Source organism: Oryctolagus cuniculus, chromosome 3 (assembly GCF_964237555.1).
Source record: "Oryctolagus cuniculus chromosome 3, mOryCun1.1, whole genome shotgun sequence".
In the NCBI taxonomy this organism is placed as follows: domain Eukaryota; kingdom Metazoa; phylum Chordata; class Mammalia; order Lagomorpha; family Leporidae; genus Oryctolagus; species Oryctolagus cuniculus.
In genome coordinates, this window is record NC_091434.1 from 18,436,960 (window position 1) to 18,461,420 (window position 24,461).

Below are 24,461 nucleotides of genomic sequence, written 5' to 3' on the forward strand. Positions count from 1 at the left end.
CGGAAGGGGAATTCAGTCCTTAACAGTCATTGACTAAATAAGAATCACTGAGAAATTTCTTGTGCATATAAAGTGACGCCTCATTGTTTTGGAAAATACTTCTTAATTACCTCTGTGGCATTGACATCCATTAGTCATTCTCTGGGAGGGGTTATTAATTAATATTCATAGGTTGTTAAGAAATTATCTATGTCTTATTGATATCATAACTGATGAAATGCCTGGAGACAGGCAAAGAACACTCAGGTCACTCGAGGGGAAGGACGGACAGAGCTGAACCTCGTGGCCCATAGAGAATTCCGACGTTCAGAGTCAGGAGCCTGGAGTGAATAATGTCTGGTAATCTGTGTCAGCAGCGTTCCCTGCAGCGCTCGGGGAATGCATGGTTCAGTGCCCAGATTCTCCCCATTACAGAGTGTGCATTTGTTTGCTTGTGGGGTAATGGGCTATGTGTAATTCTTAATGATGTGGCAAATTGGAGGATTGTGGAAGCATAGGACATTCTCAATCTGTGTGTGGAAAGAGCAGAGAATCATAAAATTTTAGAAACAGTGTGCTTACAGAACTGAGGAGTGCACTCCCCTGTGTTTCTTTGGAGCCTCACAAATGAGGAGGTACTCCTTCAACCCCTTCCGCTTGGCAGAAGCTGATGCTGGGTGTGCACACTTGGATGGAGCTGACATGGCCAGATTCTCTGTACTAGGAATTTGGAATCGGAACTGAAAGTAAGTGGTTAATTTTTGCTGATGTCTGGAACTAAAGGTATATATGCTTAGGAGCTATGAGAAAGCTGTACGTAAATGGAACAGTAAAAGCTGTTTGGCAGAGAGAGAGTGATTGGATATGCAGAGTTGCAGAGCTGAATTATGGAAAGGGAAGATGGTACAAGGAAAAGCAGAAACAAGAGAGATGGAAAATATGGAGAGTGATCTGAGAAAGTCATTCATGGCTTAGCTCCTCATGGACTGGGCATGGCCATCTTTGTGGGTGGGTACATAGCAGCAGTTCACAGAATAAAAGAATGGGTGTTATTGTGAGCTTTGGAAACCCTCAAACAGTTTTCCTGGAGCTGGTTCTGTGGCACAGCATGTAAAGTCACAACCTTTAATGCATGTATCCCATATGGGCACTGGTTTGTGTCCCAGCTGCTCTGCTTCTAATCCAACCCCCTGTTAAGGCATGAGAAAAGCAGCAGAAAATGACCCAAGTATTTGAACCCCTGCACCCATGTAGGAGACCCTGAAGAATCTCATGTTTCCTGGCTTTGGCCTGGCCCTGTGCTGGCCGTTGTGGCCACTTTGGGAGTGAATCAGCAGATGAAAGATATTTTTCTTTCTCTTTGGCTCTCCCTTGCTCTCTGTAACACTTACATAACAAATAAATCTTTTTTAAAATGGCTTTATTAATTTTACGATTGAGATTCTAGTGACATACTTACTTTTTAAGATTTTTATTTATTTATTTATATGACAGGTAGAGTTACAGAGAGAGAGAGAGAAAGGTCTTCCTTCCCTTGGTTCACCCCCCAAATGGTTGCCACAGCCAGCGCTGTGCCGATCCAAAGCCAGGAGGCAGGCGCTTCCTCCTCGTCTCCCATGCAGGTGCAGGGGTATAAGCAACTGGGCCATTCTCCATTGCCCTCCCAGGCTACAGCAGAGAGCTGGACTGGAAGAGGAACAACCAGGACTAGAACCCAGTGCCCATATGGGATGCCGGCACCACAGGCGGAGGATTAACCAAGTGAGCCACGGCGCCTGTCCCCGTGTCATACTTAGTTATTAAACAATAATGCCCTTAACTGAAAAGTGATCTCTGTTAAATATGAGTGGGAATAAGAGAAGGAGGGGATGTACAATTTGGGACATGCTCAAGCTGACTTGCCCCAAATGGTGGAGCTAGAAAGGTGCCAGGGGATTCCAATACAATCCCATCAAGATTGCATGTACCAATGCCATCTCACTAGTCCAAGTGATCAATTTCAGTTCACAATAGATCATAATGATAAGTCTAAGAGTCAAAGGGACCTCATAAACAAGACTAGTGTCTGCTAATACTAACTGATATAATCAAAAAGGGAGAGAACGATCCAACATGGGAAGCGGGATACACAGCAGACTCATAGAATGGCAGATGTCCTAAACAGCACTCTGGCCTCAGAATCAGCCCTTAAGGCACATGGATCTGGCTGAAGAGCCTATGAGAATATTTTAGGCATGGAAAGCCAAGACATTCTGGCAAAAAAAAAAAAAAAAAAAAAAAAAAAAACCACCTAAATGAAAGATCTCTGTGAATGAGATCCCAGTAGAAAGAACAGTCCATCAAAGAAGGAGGTACCTTTCTCTGAAGGGAGGAGAGAACTTACACTTTGACTATGGCCTTGTTGAAATAAGAGCAAAGTGAGCTCAGGGGGCTTCCATGGCCTTGGTAACTCATGACTAGAGCCTGGGGAGATTGCTGATGCCTTAAACAAGAGTGTCAATTTGTTAAGTCAACAACAGGAGTCACTGTGCACTTACTCCTCATGTAGGATCTCTGTCCTTAATGTGTAGTTCAATGTGAATTAATGATATGACTAGTGCTCAAACAGTATTTTGTACTTTGTGTTCTGTGTGGGGGTAAACTGATGAAATCTTTACTTAATATATACTAAATTGATCTTCTGTATATAAAGAGAATTGAAAATGAATCTTGATGTGAATGGAATGGGAAAGCGAGCAGGAGATGGGAGGGTTGAGAGTCGGAGGGAAGTTATTGGGGGGGAAAGCCACTGTAATCCATAAACTGTACTTTGGAAATTTATATTTACTAAATAAAAGTTAAAAAAACAATAATGCCTTCTAGAACACTTGTAACATTGTAAACATCGCAGTTTAAGTCTCAAAAGTTGTTTTTCATATATGGGAGTTGAAAAAAACTCCTGAATTTAAAATAGTGATTATGAGAGGCTGTGAAGGCTTAGGAGGGAATGGGTAGTGGGAGATTGGATAATGGGAACCAAAACATAATCATAAGTAGCAAGTTTAGCGGCCCTCAGTGGAGGGGGGCAATGAGAGTTCACGACAGTGTGTGATATATATACATATACATATACACATATATATTCTGTATAAAGAACTGGAAGACAGGAGCTAGTCGGCTCCAAACAAAAAGAAAAGATAAGGAAATGGAATGGTTACCTGCTTGGGATGATTGATTTATGCTCTGTATATGTGTTAAAATATTGCACTGCACTCCATAAAAATGTGCAAGTTTTACTTGTTAATCAGAAAGTTTAAATAATATAATTTTCTTTCAAACAATCTTAGAAGTGTGTCTTGATTCAAAGAACTTATCTATGCAATAAAATACTTTCAAAATAACTCAAGACTTTTATATTTAGACCTCAGAGCGATTCCTGAAGAGTTTTATTGTTCTTCCCTAATCCATTCTTCCCACACACCAATCCTATTCTGATTCATTTCCTGTCATTGGGTTGCTTTCAGAAAATTCCTGACATCTTTACCATCTCGTGAGGTCTCTTCCACAATTTTTTACTTATCAATTCTAGAACATTCTACAAGGATGAAGCCAGTAAAGAGATGATTAGAATTAAAACAAAATTCTCCCTTTAGCAGCCAGAGAGAAAGCAGAGCAATTACAATCTTAATTTAATTAATATACCTATTGTTTATAGATTAATACAGAGACTCTGATTGGGACATCAATAATCGCTTGAGTAAAGCGATGTTTGACCCACACCCCCCCACACACATGTACACACATGCTCACACACACACAGAATCCTATCTGATTAGCCCCAGTCTACATTTTATGCTCCAGGCAAAATTCTGGAAGCTTATAGAACTATGTAAAGCAGCACTTAGAAGCTTCTCAGCCCACCCTATACCATGACATTTTCTGTCTTTGCAATGCGTGGTATGGGAGAATTTGTGTTTTCAAAGGAGAATGTGTCAAAGGAAATGCATTTGTTCTAAAACATTTACTCTATAGCTTATTTCTATAAAACAGCCTAGAACAAGGGAAAGAGTGAAAAGAGGATTAAAAACGAATTTGAGATCTGGCCTAGCTGATTTACTTAGAAATAATCATTCACTTCTGAGAAGGCAAAAGAATATGATTTTGGTTCCATGTGTTAAGACTGGAAATCTATCACTAATCAGTAGATGTTTGGAGAGAAAACTGGTTGTCATTTCTCCTCAACATATAGGTCAAGAACAAATAATTTTACTAAGTTTTGAAATGCTTGCTAATCTTCAAACATTTTCAGTTAGTAAGAGAATCTGCTGAATTTACTAAAAAACTAGAGTTTATTCTCTGCATACACATGCTTGTTCTGATGCAGGCAGACTAGTGAGCCCAAGAGAAATTTCCTGAACACTCTAAATAATAAACAAACCCTCATACTAGGGCAATGAAGGCTAGAATAAGGATTAATGAAGGAATATAACAATCTAATCCAAACAAGAGACAAATTTGCAGGAAAGGAGGTAAAATTAAGCATAAAGGGATGACATTTCTTTCATGATGAGTTAGTGGAAGAATTCCAAAACTGGCTTCCCCTTATCCATCTCCATCTGTCAAATATTATACCAAAGGCCTCATCTAATAATGTTCTTAAACTACTTTGAATTTGAAATGTCACTAGGATAGGAAATAGAGATTTTTCTAAAATTCAGTTTTATATATTGGTTCTTATATACTGAAAACAGCAAGATTAAATCGTGGCTTTCTAAAACTAAAAATACATATTTTCTATGAACGGCCATGTGATATTTCTAATTGAAATAATACAAATAAACACAAAGGCTGAGTCACTGAAAAGGTAAAAAGAATACAGATAAAAGCAAATACAATAGTGTTTAAATCTGGAAGGAAATGTCCTACTGTCAGACTTTTAAAAAGATGTAGAACATATTTTCAATAAGAAATTCATATGTAATATTTTTAATATTTTAAGAACTCTATGTAGAAACTGGTCTTCCTGGAGCTAAAAAACTCTGCTGTATAATTATAATTCTGGTTTTAATATGCTCTCATTTTATCTACATTAAGGTATCCTTACAAAGAGAAAAAAGCTATTATCATGCTAATCTTAACCTTTATTTGAGCTTCTAAGTACTCTAGTTTTAAGCCCATAGAGATTCATGGGCAAATAGATTCCTGTGTAAGAAACTTTAGAAGCCAATGATAAAACCCTATTAGGATCATGATTGATATAATCAAATTTAACATACTGTATCAAAGGCACCCCCCAAAATAATTTTTTATTCTAATATCTTCTTTAATAGTTTCAATAATTGCAAACTGATGTGGTTCATATCCAAATTTACTTGGCATGACCCAAAACAGAAAAATTGAGAAGAATTTTCAAATAAACTGATTATTTTCACTCTAGGATAATTTTTATTCAGGTTAGTTGGGCAGTTAATTGTGTGTGAGGGCAGAAGAATTAAGTATACAAGTAATATTGCTGGTATACCTTAATAAGATGAACCAACTTTTTTCCATGTAACATCAATATTTTCAATTTGCAAAAGAAGATAAAGTGTTTTCATGTAAAGTTAGTGTACAGTGGTGAAATGAGCCTTAGAGGTGGAACAAGAAAATTTAACATAGAGGCTCACGCATGTTATTTATTCAGAGTGACCTTAGTCAACTTAGTGATGGGGGCTCAATTTTTCCATTGTAAAATAAGGAGTTTGTACCACAAAATATTTTTTTTTTGACAGGCAGAGTGGACAGTGAGAGAGAGAGACAGCGAGAAAGGTCGTCCTTTGCCATTGGTTCATCCCCCAGTGGCCGTGCGCGCTGCGTCCAGTGTACCGTGCCTATCCGAAGCCATGAGCCAGGTGCTTCTCCTGGTCTCCCATGCGGGTGCAGGGCCCAAGCACTTGGGCCATCCTCCACTGCACTCCCGGGCCACAGCAGAGAGCTGGACTGGAAGAGGAGCAACCGGGACAGAATCAGCACCCCGACCAGGACTAGAACCCGGGGTGCCAGCACCTCAGGTGGAGGATTAGCCTATTGAGCCGTGGCTCTGGCCCACAAAATATTTTAAAGACCCTTCAGAGTCAGGGTATTTTTGATGACAACTATAAATCCTTGTAAAACATATTTTTAAATCTAAAACATAAAATAGAAATTATCTATCAATGAGTAACTTAACAACAACAAAGAATAACATATACTCCATGCATACTGAACATACAAACTAGAAAATATGACTTAATTCCCATATTTAAGAAATCAGAGGGGGAGGTATCACTAAAGACCTGGGTCATCAACATGAAATATATGAAGTGCTAAAACCCACAAAAAAATAAAGTTACCTTTTTTCTTAACACACTTCAATTCCAGGTTAAATATAATTTCTATGGTAAACATTTGAAAGGATTTTAGCTTTGACTGTTTGCAGCACATAAAAAGAGAAATTATTTAGCTCTTCTTATTTAAATTTCTCATGTAATTACGTGCACTGAATTTCATAACTGACAACTTTCAACATTTTTAGATATTTAGTAGAACACTGAATAATTATTTCTGAAGTTTTTTCTATATTTTGGAATATAAATATATATATATATATATATATATATTTTGGTTTCAAACATGATTATAGCTTTTCAATATCTTCCAGGTACTGGTCAGTGGACATACATTGTTTAATGAAAAAAACAAAAGTTTTCCAAGAGTTTTTCAGCTAATGTATCTTAATGAAGCAGTTCAGTCTTGTACATCCTTCAATCCTTAGTCTTGGTCTAGTTGCCTTTCCTGTTTATTTCCTTCTTTATGGAGATGGAGCAGACATTTCTTTGGAGGTCTATCTATAAACTGATTATTTACTCCACTTGTAGTGCAGAAACCATGTTCTGTTAAAGCTTTAGCTCCAAACACAATGCCTGCCACAGTGTAGATGTTCCCTAAATACGCCTAACCCAGCCAGAGGAGAGCAGAAATATGTTCTCACTCCCTCCCATCCTTCCTCGCAAGGCAGGTTTGGATGAGATCAATACAACTACTCCAGTCTCCTTTTCTCCCTCCCCAGAGTGCCATACCTGTGACTTATTCTAGGGGCTACTAGGCAGCATTGAACAAAGAGTGAGTTTGGGATCACATGGAATAATATCTCAAGTGTGAAGGGATAGGAAGGTATGCCCTGTGTTCAATGGAATAGTATCCCTCAGGTAAACCTAGACAACTCTGTCTGCAGCATGGAGGCTGATGGTGGTCAACGGGAACCAGCATAATATTACTAACAACAACAACAAAAAAGTAGAGTCGTAATCTTGATGTGGTGTTCATGGGACACATTTCTTGGAGTGATATCTGTCTCAGCCATTCTCCATACCAGTTGAAGAGGACTTTTTGCCCCCATGGGCCTTGCTCCTTTCTGAATTAGTTGACTTCAATCTGGCTTCCACAGAATCACTCTATTCTATTATAGTACTTGTCCCAGGGATAAAACAAAATACAAGATGCCAGTTAAATTTGAATTTAAAACAATGAAAACATATTTTAGTGCAGGTCTGTTCCAAGAATTTCAAGGATACCCTCTATTTGCATTTGTAAAAGCTGACATCCCTCCTCAGGGACCAATACACTTAGCCTGACCCATGGTTCTCTCATAGGTTTTTCTGTTAACTTTTCTGAAAGACCTGTGGTGTTCTCCCTATTACATCATTTTATAGTATCCAGCTCCAAGCAGTTTCTCTAGGCAAGCCAGCACCCTGCATTGATTTCATGATTCCAAGGAAACATTCTACAACAAGAATTCAGACTAGCACAAAACTGAGGAGTACAGTAGTCCTCCCACCATTCTTGGAGACCAGCTGCATGTGGACTCTAAAGGGGTAAAGACAAGACCAACCCCATACACATGGGCCATGAGCAGGAGGCCCGACTTCCCACAGTACAGAGAACACACGTTGTTGCCTTCAATTTGAAGGAAAACCACAGCAGAGTTCTTTACCTTACACCAGGTAGTGGCTACTTCCATTGGAAATAGTGCCGTATTAGGAGTGGGTATGAGCCACTGGAGTTTGTTCCCATTAGGTCCTCCATGCTGGTGCATTTCCCAGGGGTGTAGGGATGTCAATAGCCACGTGCAGCTTCTACTTTTGCTACCAAGCTTGCAAATGTGCGCAGAACCAGACCAAAGGTCAAATTTAATTTTGTTTTTATTTTATGTGTGCATTCTCAGGCTCTTGTGAATATATTAGCCCTCACATAGGTGCAAAACACTGTATTTCCCACTTGCTGAAATACTTTAGTAAAATTAAAGTAGGTAAAATCTATCTTACAGGCACTCTTGCAGGATGTCACAAGTACCATTGAAGATTCAAGGAGTAAAGCGGAAGGGAGAAATGGCAGTGATCATCTATAAACTCAGAACAATGTTCAGTGATCACTTGTCTCAAAAGGTAGGAATTGCAGGAATGGCCCTTCTGTTAATATTGAGTATTAATTCAGAGGAATCTGCTGTTTCATTTCTTAACTTGAAAATAATTTATAACAAAAGTGTTTGAAATATTTGAAGAGCTATACCTTCTTGGAGTGGAAAATATTGTCAATATTTATACCAATGGGTTATTATAAATATAAACAAATGAAAATATTTTATTGTGAAGCATTGAGTCTGATCCCAAGACAAATTAGTAATCACCAGTCACGGATACACTTAAGTGCCTGTTTTGTCTGTACCCAGTAAAAGTATACCTCTGGCAGATAAACTTCATACCACCCTATACTTCAAAAGCAATGTCCTACCGATCAACCATCAATTCTCTGTTTACCACACCGTTTCTAAACTCTCTGCTCAAATTCAGCCTAATGAATTTCCTTTTATTGGAGTGAAGTTAGCCACTGTCCACCAGCCTCTCAGGTAGAACTTCATTACTTGCTAACGTGTTCATAGGCGTTTCCAACTGGTCCCTCTTTTTCTTTTTGCCTAAGTGTTCCAGAACAGAACCTGCTCTAGACAAAGCTGCAGGGACAAGGTGACACCTTCCACACACACCCCCATGTCTTCGTCATGGAATGAGTATAGTGTTGTAATAAGGGATTTTTTTTGTTTGTTTACTATAGCAGAAGCTAGGTTTTTCAAAACTAAGCTAAAGCAACAAAAGCAGACAGTCTAACGGGATCGTAATGAAGCTTAAAGAACATATGTGAAGGCACAAGAACTGCTCCCAGCCCTGGTGGGCTCCCACTGTTATTCAACTTTGCATCGCTCTGCTACTTGTTCTAGTTACAGGAAGAGATTTTCTCTTGGTCCTAATGGACCACTGGACCTCCTACCTGCCTGTCATAGGACAGGACAACTCGGTTAACCGTCCAACTGTGTTACAGCCTCTTGGTGGAGAGGAACTTACTCAAGTAGAAATGAGGATGCCTTCAACAAAAGATGAGGAATGTTTTCTAGACAAACAAAATGTCAGTTAATTGGCATCATGATTGTTAATGCAGATAATGGCATATTTACCTCTAGAACCGCTTAGGATACATGCTGCAAATTGAGACAGCATAATAAAGGAGTAAATACTGGTATACATACACCTGGATTTACCAGTTACTTACTGGGTGACTAGTCCTTTCTCAGCCTCCATTTCGTTGTCTGTAAAACAGATCTAGCTTATGACACCTCATGGGGATAGCTTCAGATAATATGTGAAAAATACACTACCTCATATCTGACAGACTATGAGAATTCTACATATGAGCAGTTTTACTTTTTTTGTTTAGTGGTAGCCTTTGTTCCCCAACAGTTTTAAAGACAATTCTGGTGGTCGGAGTTGTGGTGTGGTGGGTAAAGCCACCGCCTGCAGTGCTGGCAGCCCATTTGGGTGCCGGCTCAAGTCCTGCCTGCTTCAGTTCTGATCCAGCTCTCTGCTCTGGCCTGGGAAAGCAGTAGAAGATGGCTTAAATTCTTGGGCCCCTGCACCTGTGTGGGAGACCTGGCAGAACCTCCTGGATTCTGGCTCCAGATCAGCTCAGCTCCAGCCATTGCAATCATCTGGAGAGTGAACCAGTGGATGGAAGACCTCTCTCTCTCTCTTTCTCTCTCTCACTGCCTCTGCCTCTCTGTAGCTCTGCCTTTTAAATAAATAAATAAACCTTTGAAAAAGAGACCACTCTGGAGCTTTTTGTCATCTCTTAGGCAAGTATTCTTTCTCTCTCTCTCTCTTTTTTTATTTGACAGGCAGAGTTAAAGAGTGAGAGAGAGAGAGAGAGAAAGAGAGACAGAGAGAAAGGTCTTCCTTCCAATGGTTCACCCCCAAAATGGCTGCTACAACCAGAGCTATGCCGATACGAAGCCAGGAGCCAGGTGCTTCCTCCTGGTCTCCCATGCAGGCACAGGACCCAAGCACCTGGGCCATCCTCCACTGCCTTCCTGGGCCACAGCAGAGAGCTGGACTGGAAGAGGAGCAACTGGGACCAGAACCAGGCGCCCATATGGGATGCCGGCGCTGCAGGCGGAGGATTAACTAAGTGAGCCATGGCGCTGGCCCCAAGTATTCTCTCTTTAGAAGACCTAAACCACCTCCAATTGAGACACTCCATCACTATTTAAAGTTCTTGGTGAATTCAGTAATTAATGGTCCATCTTCATCTTTTCTGAATCTTCTATTTCATTGTTGTCTTTACCATTTTGTTTTCTACCATTTTCTTATTATTATCCCAATTCCACCACCACTGCCGCATTTGCCATTTTCCCCTTCACACACCCACTCTTCTGAGTCTCCCATGTTAATAAACAGGACCATCAACTATCCAGTTGCCCACAAGGACATTTTCATCATCTTATTTATCTGTGACACCCTTCAATCACTATCTTGTCCCAAACCTTATCAACAACCAGTTCCTATGGGTCCTGTTTTCCAAATATTTCTTGATCAGTTTCTTTCCGTACCTACCACCAGTACCCAAAACACTTGTTTCTTACATAGACAACTTTTTGGGTGAATCTCCTTATCTCTGGTCTGATTCTTCTCCAACCTTTTTCTATATAATATTAAAAACTATTTCTTAGTGGCAAAACCCTTCCCGTTTCTTCCCACTATAAATGCATCCATTGCCTTTCCCCTCCCCTTAGGATTAAACCTATGCTCTTTCTCATGGCCAGGCCACCGCTAAGCTTTTTGCATCATCTTTACCTTGGTGGCTTCACCCCACCATGTTTTCCTGATGTGCACAATGCCACAGCCAGGCTGATCTTTTGTTTCCTGGAAGAGCCCAGTGTTCATCTTCCCTTGCCAGGAGCTTCAAGCTAGCCATTACTTCTGTTTCAGTGTTCATTCTTCTGCTAATGTCTGCTCACCCATCAGGTCCCAGTGTAGATGCCAGTTTCTCACCTAACACCCACGTAATCCTCCTTCTGTCTGAATTGGAATTGGCTGCCAAATGCACTCATGGAACTATGAACTTCACTGAATTCATCAGGACTCGATACAGAGTAACATGCATTTTTTGATTTGTTTATTTCACCCCTCAGGTGAGCAGGGACTAGCTTTCTCCTATAAATCACTGGTCGATGACCCTAATATTTAATACATAATTGATTATATGAAAAAATATGTCCAACTATGCATATGTAAGGCATTCCAGTCCCAAGCATGCAAAAATTAAATAAATATGAGTTAGAAATTCTTTTCATATAAAAATTATTATCTGTATTCACCAGATGGTAAGAATAAGTCTTTTTGTAAAATTTAACCTTACTTTTGTTGGTTCCAAGTAATAAAATAGAATTGTTTTCTCATTTTTGCTGATGTTAATTTTCATCCCATTGCTTAACATATTTTATATAAGACCGATAATAAAACCATAAAATGTTTTTGTTTTAAATTAAGAAACCCTTTTAGTTCTCTAATAAATGTAATTATTTTTATTAATATTAATACCTGATATCTTTGAGGACATGGTATGTATCAGTCACCATGACAAGCACCTTACAGGCATTTATTCCACTCAGTTATGCTGCAGACAAGGAGCAGTAATTACCACCCCATTTTACAGATGAAGAAATGGAGACTTGAGGATATTCAAAAGTTATTAAAGGTCACTTGGTTGTTTTTCAGAACCAGCTGATGAGTTCTGCCTGTAGCTAACTATATCTCAAGTTCTTAAGCACTCTGCTATATTTAAATATACTTAAAGTGAACTTAATAGTTGCGATTTATGATGACAGTAATCTCCTTGATATTTTACTGTAAAGATATCTTAGGGCATTGTTAGGGTCCATAAATAAAAGAAAATCACACAAAATGGTTTCAACTCTAAAATGCCAAAGCAGTCGTGCAAATAGTGGCTCCTCTTTATAAAGGCTTCAGCTATCCTGTGGGCTGTCTTTGCTACTTCACATGTATTATCTCATTTAATCCTCATAAAAGAAATCTGATAGGCCCTGTTAGTCCCTGTTAAGAATGAGGGAGGGAAGGTTGTTCAAGATTAGTTAAATCTGCCAAAGCCCCCTGCTGTTTAAAGGTATAAACCAAAATTAGGACCCATGTGTTGACTTGGAAACTCAAGGTTAAACACCTTTCTCTAGAAATTATTATTCATTTATATATTTTATTTGAGAGAGAGAGAGCAAGAGCGAGAGCAAGAGCGAGAGAGAGAGAGAGAGAGAGAGAGAGAGATAGGAGAGCTCTCATTTGGTGGTTTACTTCCTAAATGCCCACAATGGATGAGCTTGGGCCAGGCCAAAGCCAGGAGCCAGGAACTCAATCTGAATCTCCCATGTGGGTGGCAGGAACCCAAATAATTGAACCACCACCTTCTACCTCCTGGGATCTGCATTAGCAGGAAGCTGGGATCCAGATCAGAGCCATAACTTGAGCCTCAGTCCTCTGACACAACATGTGGGTATGCTAAGCCTCATCTTAACTGTTGCACCAAACACCAGCCTGAAGTTCAGACTCGTAATGGGTGTGCAACATGCCCCTTTCACTACCCCACTCTGCCCCACTCACTGCCCCCATTCCCACCATTGCATCATTCACTCCAGCCTGCCACAACTCCTCCTCAAGATCCCAGATTTGAGGTCCGTTTCCCTTGGCAGGAAGAATTGCATCATCTTGACATAGCAGACCTTACTTTCTCCAACAGTAAAATACCTCACAGGGCTCCCTCCATGGGGATTTTTAACTTATATGTCTGTCACTGAGTTAGAACAATCATAATTCTCTGTAAATGTCCAGGATTTTAGTCATTCCGTTTGATGTATGATTCTTGTTTAAAAACTCCCATTCTCCCTATTTGGCAATACTCCCCACTTATTTGTTAAAAAAAATGAAAATTTCTAAATTTGGAAGATCAGAAAGATGTCACCATCTATCACTATTTTAAAATGTAATTACAGACTACATAGTCTATTCTGTTATGATAGCAAACTCTATTGTGTTTTAATCTTAAAATCTAAAAACACTTATACCTTATTTTTTTACTCTTTTTCAATGTCAGTATAATATCTATATTTGGGGTGTGTGTGTGTATGTATGTGTGTGTGTACCAATATATAAAATATATTTTTTCCTCAAAGGACTACTTTTTATGGGATTTTGGACTTTATCCAGGTGTTTTTTTAAAATATCACATTTAAAAGATTTCTTTATATGGCTGGCTGTTGTTTTCCTCTCACTTGTCTTTGTTACCTCTGATGCCTGTTTTCTAAAACCAAAGTTGCCAGTGTGTTCGTGGGACAGTTGGAGATCAGAGGAGAAAGTGTTGTTGTTACTTAAAAGGTGTCATAAAATGCATGTCTCCCCTCAGAATTCAATGCAACACACATGCCAGCTTTTCCATTTGCAGAAGTCTATTTCGTTGTAAAAACCATGTTCAATGTCCTTGATGCTTCACTTAATATGAAAGACTTAGTTGCCTAATGCAGGGAATTTTCTGCATTTATCCTGTCTATGACCTACGTTAGAAGAATTTCATACACTTTATTTACCAGTCAGTCAATTTGCCTGTGTGGATGGCTATATAACATAAACCCGTATTCAACTTTTATTGTGTTTCTTTTTGTAGCTTTGAAATGACTTTAAAAGGACCCTAAGTTCTAGTATTTGTTCTAGTATTTGGGTTTTAGTAACAGAGCAAGTTTATTTTCCTTCTTTAAAAATGCCACCGTTTCCTTTCTAGTCAGACTATTCAGAAACAGTATTTCCCAGAGGGACCTCAACAAGAGTCGTTCCTTAATTTTACAAAATGCTCTGCCCAGGGCTTCAGACTGGGTCTCTCCCCGTTGTGCTCTGAGCTCCACCTCCCTACTTATGGAATCCAAAGTGTCTCAGGACTCTGGCTGGTGTCCTGGTCATGTCGGACACTAGAGTCCCCTCCAACCTTCTTGAGGTACTGGGGACTGTTTGCTTCTACCTACTGTTACAGCTGCACATAGCTATCTAGCTAACTTATTAGCATTTGGCCACGTGGCACAGTAACACTGCAGTTCTGGGGCTGGCACTGTGGTGTAGTGGGTAAAACTACTGCATGCAGTGCCAGCATCTCATGTGGGTGGGGGTTCGAGTCCTGGTTTCTCTACTTCCAATTCAGCTCCCTGTTAATCTACCTGGAAAAGCAGCAGAAGATGGCCCAAGTCAGTGGGTCCCGGTACCCATGTGGGAGATGTGGAGGAAGCTCCTGGCTCCTGGCTTCAAACTTCAGACTGGCTCAGTCCTGGCCACTGCTGCCATTTTGGGAGTGAATCAGCGGATGGAAGATCTCTCTCTCTCTCTCTCTAGCTCTCGCCCTCGCTCTCGCTCTCTCTCTCCTTCTTTCCCTCTATCTAGAAATATGCCTTTCAAATAAATAAAACAAATCTTTATTTTTTCTAAAGTGACACTGCTGGTCAGACAGCCTTACCAAGACAGGTTGACTGCCATGAGCACTGGGGAATCCGTAGTTATGCTGTGGATTAATTAGTTCTCCTTATAGAAACCTAGGGCAGGAGCAGATCAGGGGCTTAGTAACCACAGCAGGAATGGAATTAGAGGCTGCACTCCCTAGCAATAGAGAGAAAGCATCAATATCTTTCAACTATGGCTAGAATTATTACAAGACAGGTCTTAGACGAAAGCTTTCCAGCCATTATTCCATTTAATCCACTTAACAAACACATAACTAAGTACTATTATTACTGCTATCCCTAATTTTCTCAGTGATTTAGATGTATCAATTTGCTCAGTTCTCCTAAAAACGATATCAAGTATTTATTACATTTTAAAAAAATATTTTTACAGATGATGAAACTCCTACCTCTAACATATACACACCCTCCATAGACATGGGGACACACAACACACCCACAACAACCTACTGGAATCAAATCAGGGTGTTTCTATTTATGTGCTTGTTACACATAACAATCACAGGAAGAACCAGTTTAGCAGATCTTGGCTCCATCCATTTGTTGCCTGTTGAAGTTGTTCCAATGTTCACAAAGTCTCTTGTTTGGAAGAAGGTATGTCACTATCAAGACCCTCCTATGCTCAACTTCCTGGGTTCTTCAGAGTTGCCAACTGTGCACTCAGAAAATTTCACAAGAGCAGAGTTGAGTAAACCACATGATAGTTTCTTGATCTGGGGGAGGGAGATGCATATTCAACACTGTGATTATTAATTTTACATGCCATGTAAAATTACATGGGCTAAGGGATGCCCTTACATGGGCTAAGGGATGCCCTAATAGAGGATAAAATGTGATTCTGGGTGTGTCTGTGCGGACAGTTCCCTAAGAGATTAGCATTTGAATTGGTGAACTTAGTAAAGCAGACAGGGCTCCCCAACGTGAGTGGGCCTTGTGGGATCTACTAAGGGCAGATGTGGAGGATGTTAAATTGAATTTACTCTGCTAGAGATGAAGTATCCACTTTCTTCTGCCCTTGGACATCAGGACTCATGGTTATTAAACAACAGGTCCTAGAGGGAACTCAACATTCTAGGTCTCCCTGACCCTCAGCTATTTGGACGGAGACTGAATTACACCACTGGTTTTCCTGATTCTCTAGTTTGCAGAAGGTAGATCCTGGAACTTTTTGGCCTCCATAACCACGTGAGCTAATTGCTGTAATAATTCTCCTTTTATATATACATGTATATGTGTGTGTATATGATCTGTTTCTCTGTAGAAACCTGACTAATACAAACACATATGCATTTCATTTGAGCAGTGCAATCTAGAGATAAACTTTCAGTCCCTTTATATTTTATAATAAAAAAGGATTTGAAAATTGATGTTTAGTTTTTTTCCCCCTTAGATAAACATTGCTAATGTAATTGCTGGGCTCCTTAAATTCCATTCCATTTATTTTTTCTGTATGACTTTTATTGAAGTTCTGTTTAAGTTCAGGCACCAGGCCACTGAAAAGCATGGGGCATTTAGGCATTAAGAATTTCTTTAAGACATCCATGTCAAGTAATTATTTGTGTGTCTTAACGATTAAATTCCATTTCTTCCTCTCAACACTTGCGTTGAGGGACACGAGTTTTGAAGTGATTGATTGAAGATGGGAATCCTTCTTCAGCGGGCTTGTGGGAAATGCTGTCCTCAAAACCGTCCATGGATGCAGGAACACTAAAGCAAACAGTGGCTTGGGCATTATTGTTCAAAAAGAGCTTTCCAGTTTTCTATTTGAGTGTATGCTGAAACCCCAACCAGATTACTATGCAAAATCATTTGCTTTCATTTTCTGGTGATCGGTATGTTTTTTTCAAATGACTATGAATATTTTTTAAAGAATTATTTATTTATTTATTTGCAAGACAGAATTACAAAGAGAATGCAGAGTCAGAAAGAGAGAGAGAGAGGTCTTCCATCCAGTGGTTCACTCCCCAACTGGCCGCAACGGCCGGAGCTGCACCAATCTGAAGCCAGGAGCCAGGAGCTTCCTCAGGGTCTCCCACGCGGCTTCAGGGGCCATCCTCCACTGCTTTCCCAGGCCACAGCAGAGAGCTGGATCGGAATTAGAGCAGCTGATCTCGAACCAGTGCCCATATGGGATACCAGCACTTCAGGCCAGGGCGTTAACCCACAGTGCCGGCCCCGATCAGTATGGTTTTATCCACAAGAATAACATGGCTCCTGCAGGCCAAGAACATTGTAATGTGTACTATTTATGGATGTATATGAAACACTCTAGTTAATACAAGGTTTGGAGGAAAGAGACTGGGGAAAAAGGAAGAATGAAGGATGACTCCCAAGTTGTAGCTTGATGATGGGTGAAGCCGTTTAGAGACAGGAAAACCAAGGGACAGTTTTCAATGAAACTAATGGATTTTTCTTAGGTCATGTTGAGTTTGGGATGTCTGACAGACCCCCGGTTGAAAGTGCCTAGCCATCAGTTGAGTATATTCAGAGCTCAAGCAAGTGGTCAGGACTTGGAATTTGTGGGTAATGAAAGGATTTGAGGTAATGAGAAAACATGGACATTTATGGATTAATTTCTTACTATTTTTAGAAAAGGATTCCTAAAGCCACAAAAACCATGAGAGAAAAATGTCTTTGGCATCAGTATCCATTCAAGACCTTTATGTCTGTGAGATTAACTGTATGTGACTTAATCCTATAAAAAATATTTATTTTGCTCTTACATTAAGATTCGTTCTAACACCACAAGATTATTTTGGCACTGGGAGGAACATGTTCAGTTTCCAGGTATAGATAATTAATCTTGCTTATTGATTGGATACTCACTCCAACATTCACTCTTCTATACCTCTGTTGAAACAGCTATTAATCAAAATCTGAAATTATTCTGTTTATTTTATGAGCATTGGTAAAAAAAATCCAGCATGAATACAATAGTTTTCTTTGATTTGTACAATATCACCTTGATAAATATATATATATATTCAAGTAATTTCTAAAGATAGTTATAACAACTATATATTGCTACATATAACGCAAAACAAATAACCCCAAGACATCAGAAGCAAATAATAATCAATTTGTGTTTAAGTATTTGGGAAACACTGAAGCCTGGCTGTGCTGTTCACACGTTCAGATGTTAGCTGGTTATTGGGACAACTGGAGCTGTTCTGCTCCATCCATGTTTTTCCAGCTCACTAGTCCTGGGATGTTTCCATGCCAATGTCTGAGGTACAATGAGTAGGCCTGAATTTAAGCATATTTTAAGTTCTGCTTACATCTTTTATGTGAACATTCCGTTGGCCCGAACAAGTCATGTGGCTTACCCCAGTGAAAAATGGTAGCATGTGCTTCAATCTTGGTGACTAAGAACTGAAAGGTTTCATGGCCCAACACATGTGTTCAGGGGTCAGGGAGAGAAATTGGGTTAGTGTTGTCATCTGTTACAATAGCATAGCTCCTATCTAAAATGGTTGTTCCCTGGAAGTCACAACTCACTCATGTTTCCTGGAGTTTACTCACAGTTAATTGGATAAGGGGCACCCGCTAGCTAAAAGCTAAGATTCTAAACTATATATGCAAAAAAAGCTCTGCTTGTGAAATCAGAATTCACATTATAGCTCCCTTATAAGCACAGATTTTGACTGTACCTTATGAATTATTTATACTGTCCTTTGTAATACTGTACAAAGGAAACTCTTTAATAAATATGTAACTAATATATTCATTGCTTTATTTGGTCAATATTTTAAAATATGCTCTTAGTGTGTTTTGGAAAAATTGGAAATAAATAACATATGATACAACGTGATATGTGACTAAAATTATATTCAATTTAAATTCTATAGGTTTTTTATATCAAAGAAAAAAACCCATGATTCTTAGTCCTGACCTTGTAAACAAAAATTTTAAACAAAAATACAAAGTTAGGTATTTTATTTCCATTTGGCCACTAAGAAACTGAAGTCTAGAGTCCTTAAGAAATTTGATTAAAATTCAATCACCTACCAAACACCTGATCCAAGATTTGAATTTTGATTATGTAAATCTCAGAACCCAGGTATTTTTTATTGAGCAAAATTGCCACTTTATAACAGGAATCTTTTCTCTATTTTTCAATATTACAGTAACTCATTATGCAATTTTGATGTGAAGCCATCATTTTACTAGAGAAGACATGAAAAGAGAAGAAAAATTTATTTAGTAAAATGGAAATTGTATATTTTTAAAACTGTAAACTGAGATTTTTTCACTCTACTCTTGCTATATAAAACTCATATTTTTTTTCCAACGTGTATAGAATTCCATTTCAACTTCCTGCCCATATTAAGCATTTTAACAACATAAACAAGATGTTGGTTATATCTTTCATATTTTGCTGATGAAATGAAAGTCTTCCATGCATCCATAATAAATTCTGTGGTCTCTGCCCTGAGAGACTAATTAACTAGGGCCACAGAACATTTAAGGAAATGAAGCACCACTAGAAAATATCAACTCCCCTGCAAAAAGCTTCCAAATGACTCAGAAATAGGCTTCATGAATTCAGCCAGGCAAGACATACATTAAAATAATGTGAATATTACTTGTGCAATAAATATAAAGAGAAAGTTGCTTGAATGTATAATTTAATATATTAATTATTAAACATTATCATTAAATTATTATTAATATAGTTATTAAAAATTAACACATATCTATTGAAACTTGTGAACACTTAACCCTAAGGCAATATAGTAAATAATCACATCAGATTTTTCTGCTCTAAAATAATAGCAATCTTCAAATTGAATGTGAAATGCACAAAATATTTTAAAGTCACGTATTTAAGCATATTTTGACAAGCAATGCAACTTTCATGTCTTTTGATTCCCATTTGTTAACATTTTTGATTTTTCCAAAACAAAAAAATCTACAAATAAGCATTCTTAAATTCTTGATCACTTTTTGTAACTTGCATAAGTACAGATACTGAATTTCTCCTTTATTTCCTATGGATAAATAATTTTTTTTTAAAGATTTATTTATTTGATTTGAAAGGAGGGAGGGAAGGAGGGAGGGAGAGAGAGGAAGAAAGAGAGAGAGAAAAAGAGAGAGATTTCATCTGCTGTTTCAGTCCTCAAAAGACCACAATAGCCAGGACTAGCCCAGGCCTAAGCCAGGAGCCAGGAACTCCATCCAGTTCTCCCACATGGGTGGCAAAAACCAAAGTACTGTTGACCATAATCTGTGCAAAAAGGCAAGTTGGAAGTGCAGAGCAATGGGATTTGACACGGCATCCTGATATCAGCTGGGGGATACTCAACCAGCAGTTTAATCCACTGCACCACAGCATTCACCTCTAGATATTTTCTTGAGAAATGTGTGGCAACAAGAAAACCTAGGTTCTCAAATCCATATAACTTTAAAATATGGTAAACTATCTTACAGATGACAGATCTCAGGTACCTACCAGAAGCAAACCAATGTGCTTTGAGGTTTCTATAATTGAATAATGTAGTTCCTGGGAAAAGGAAAAGGAAAATTAGCACAGAAGTCTGAGTCAGAAAATCACATATTGAAATTTTGCGCTTCTGCCTCTCCTGGTTGTACAAATTATCTGAGGCATTTTTAAGGCACATCAATGGGACCCCACCCCGAGATACTGCAGTAATTGATGGAACCTGGAGTGCTTTCTCAGAGCACCTATAGGAGCTGATTCCAAGTTCACAGCCAGTTTGAGAAACAACTCTAGTGCATGGAATGGCTGGGCCTGTATCCTCATCTGCAAAGAAAGGTGATTTTGTTGGTTGACCAACCAGGGTGTTTAGCCAATCAGCAATGTTTAGGAGGCTCAAATACCAAACATACTTGCGACTTGCCAGCTTTCAATGCTACGTCTTTATTTCTATTAGACTGCTTTAATGAATAATGTTCTTCATTAGTAGTGTGTGTGTGTGTGTGTGTATGTGTGAGAGAGAGGGAGAGACAGGGAGACATCAATTCTTCTCTTTGAATTTGCCTTGTTTTTTATGTAGAGAAAATTTTATTAAAGAAGTTTATAACTAAACTCAAATAGATTTAATATGTGATTCATGTTTTTCCCATTACTATGGATGAATTAATTTTATTACATATGAACACCTTTTCTGATAAATTCTTGTGTCTGTGAGTCTCTATTTGCAAATTCATTCATATTTCTTCTACATTTTAAAATTATGTTTATTAGGTTTTTTCAGAGTATATAAACAATGCATGCTAACAGTTGTTAAGCTAGAAAATATAGAAATGTATCAAAAGAAGAGTAAATAAGCTATAATCCAGAGAAGAAGCATTGTTGATTGGCTCATTTTTCCATTTACTTTTACTTTTAAAATTATGTGTATGAATACATTCCATTTGAATATCTCAATATTTTGTTTGTTATATATTTTTCAAACATCTTTTGACTTTTATTGCCTACTTATTTTCACTTTCCTTACCCACTTGATTTCACAAAACTGGTTAAATTTTTACTCTTAAAAATTGAATATTTTCCAATTTATTTCATTGCTTTAATGTTTGTAAAATCTTTCTTGACTCAATGTTTGACAAATGTTACCACATTTTCTATTTGTTTCTACCCTTTATACTTAGTTCGCTAATCCACTGTTACCCAAAGTAGAATTCATATATCACAGATAAATTTAATTCCATGTGGTATAGAATCATGGTTAAATTTCCCTGAACAATAAAAGGTTTTGTTTATTTTCTTTGAGGTATACCTTAAGCCTTTCAATTAAATCAAGAAAAATGTCTAGGATTAAGGCTAATATGTTCCTGAAACTTTTAAAAAACATATCTTCATCTCTTGATAAAGAAGCCAGTGTTGTGGCCAGCAGGTTGAGCCGCTGCTTGAGAAAAGACATCCCATCCACTTCTGACCCGCCGCTCTATTAATATGCCTGGGGAGGCAGTGGAGGACAGCCCGAGTACTTGGGTCCCTAACTCCCATGTAGGGAACTCAGATATTGTCCTAGGCTCCTCGCTGTGGCCTGGGCTGGCCTGGCCCAACCCTTGCAATTATGGCCATTTGGGGAGAAAAACCGTGGATGGAAGATTTCTTTGTTTTTCTCTCTATTCCTCTCTCTCTATCACTCTTTCTTTTTTTTTATAATTCAATCATTTTTTTTAACTTTTATTTAATGAATATAAATTTCCAAAGTACGATTTATGGATTACAATGGCTTCCCCCCATACCATCCCTCCCACCCACAACCCTCCCCTTTCCCACTCCCTCTCCCCTTCCATTCACATCAAGATTCATTTTCGATTATCTTAATATACGGAAGATCAGCTTAGTATACATTAAGTAAGGATTTCAACAGTTTGCTCCCACACAGAAACATAAAGTGAAAAATAATAGATGATTTTTTTTAAATGATGATGAAATCAGATCAGACCTATTGTCATGTTTAATCCCAGTGAGAGTCAACTTGGGAATTGATATTTCCTTTTTTTTTTTTTTTACAGAAGATCAGTTTAGTATGCATTAAGTAAAGATTTCAACAGTTTGCACCCCATAGAAACACAAAGTGAAATATATTGTTTGAGTACTCGTTATAGCATTAAATCTCAATGCACAGCACATTAAGGACAGAGATCCTACATGAGGAGTAAGTGCACAGTGACTCCTGTTGTTGACTTTACCAATTGACACTCCTGTCTATGGCATCAGTAATCTCCCTATGCTCCAGTCATGAGTTTCCAAGGCTATGGAAGCCCTCTGAGTTCTCCGATTCTTATCTTGTTTAGACAAGGTCATAGTCAAAGTGGAGGTTCTCTCCTCCCTTCAGAGAAAGGTACCTCCTTCTTTGAAGACCTGTTCTTTCCACTGAGATCTCACTCACAGAGATCTTTTGCCAGAGTGTCTTGGCTTTCCATGCCTGAAATACTCTCATGGGCTTTTCAGCCAGATCTGAATGCCTTTAGGGCTGATTCTGAGGCCAGAGTACTATTTAGGACATCTGCCATTCTATGAGTCTGCTGAGTATCTCACTTCCCATGTTGGATCACTCTCCCCTTTATTTATTCAATCGGTTAGTGTTAGCAGGTACTAGACTTGTTTATGTGCTCTCTTTGACTCTTAGTCCTTTCATTATGATCAATTGTGAACTGAAATTGATCACTTGGAATAGTGAGATGGCATTGGTACATGCCACCTTGATGGGATTAAATTGGAGTCCCCTGGTATGTTTCTAACTCTACCATTTGGGGCAAGTCAGCTTGAGCATGTCCCAAATTATATATCTCTTCCCTCTCTTATTCCTACTCTTATGTTTAACAGGGATCACATTTCTGTTCTACTTAATATGACTGGTTTAATTCTGTAATTAATACACAGTTATTCTTAAGTGTTGAAATTTCACTCTGTCTTTCAAATAAAAAATTAATAATAAATCTTAAAAAAAAGGAGACTTTGGACTTGGAGCTCAGGCATCAGTAAAACCAACCTTATGTATTCTGCTACTGGAGTGTCTATACTTAATACGTGCCTCTGGCTCCAGACTCTGGTTTTCTGCTAATGCGGGAGGCAGCTCCCTAGGTGGAAGACCTGGATTGCCTTTCAGACCCCTGGCTCCCGAATCAGCCATTGCAAACTTTTAGGGAGTGAACCTGCAGATTGGTATTTCTGTGTGTGTGTGTTTGTGTGTGTGCCTCTCTACTTCTTAAATAAATAAATAGAAATTAAAATACTGCTTCATGTGGGTTGAATTTACATTTACAACTACTCTTCTGGGCAAATCATGTTTTCCATTTATACTAATGATATAAAGTGTCTTGCAAAAATAAGTGTATTTAAAATTTTAAATATTGCATTGGCATAAAAAATTAAGTGGAGAAGGGTTGAGGTAATGAAATGTAGTGGAGAGGTTCAGGGGACTGGGGTGCCTTAGAGTCCCACTCTGCCTCTAGTATTTTCCCAGCAAATGTCCCATTGCAGTACTTCACCTGGCTGAGTGTCCAGCCCTCACCTGTAAAACAAGGGAGATGATAGTAACTGTCACATAAACTCACAGAGGGAATTCAATTATTCATTTTCCTGTAATACATTTATAATAGTGCTCAGTAAATAGTATTATTAATTATCGTCCTTAATATGATACATGGAACTTGTATCCTTCATTCTGGAGGTCACTGAGACACTAGCTCTCAAGCTGGGGTGTGCTTCAGAATAGTCTGGAGGGGTAACCAAATCAGGGAGCTCTTGCCTAGACAGGGGAGCTTAACAAACGCCTTAACTAACTCTGATGCATTAGGACCAAATTTGAGAGCTACAGAAACTGCATCAGAGAACCACTGATGGAAGTCAGAAACCATTCCAAGACGCTGGGCAACTCTGCTTTTTCCCGGGTTTCTGCCCTTTCTTCTTTGCTTGTGTTTCTGTTTTTTTTTTTGGTTTTTTTTTTTTTTTCCTGTCAGGAATAGTCCTGGGAGAATAGAAAGAGGCCAATACTTATTTGCTGGATGAATAAGTGAATGATAAACAAGAATAAAATAAGTTTGATAATACAGAAGATGATCAAGTTGAGCCCTACTGACACTTGTTAGACCAGGAATTAGAAGTCTGGTCAGG

At 38.6% G+C, this 24,461-nt stretch overlaps 1 long non-coding RNA gene across 1 annotated transcript in view; it reads left to right on the forward strand.

Annotated features, from left to right (window-relative positions):
• The first annotated feature begins 497 nt into the window (after positions 1 to 497).
• LOC138849103 (uncharacterized) overlaps positions 498 to 24,461 on the forward strand; it is a 65,524-nt gene continuing 41,560 nt past the window's right edge. The window contains exons 1-2 of the long non-coding RNA XR_011387527.1: positions 498 to 725; positions 8,303 to 8,420. This is a non-coding gene — a long non-coding RNA (uncharacterized lncRNA). The remainder of the gene's footprint in view (positions 726 to 8,302; positions 8,421 to 24,461) is intronic.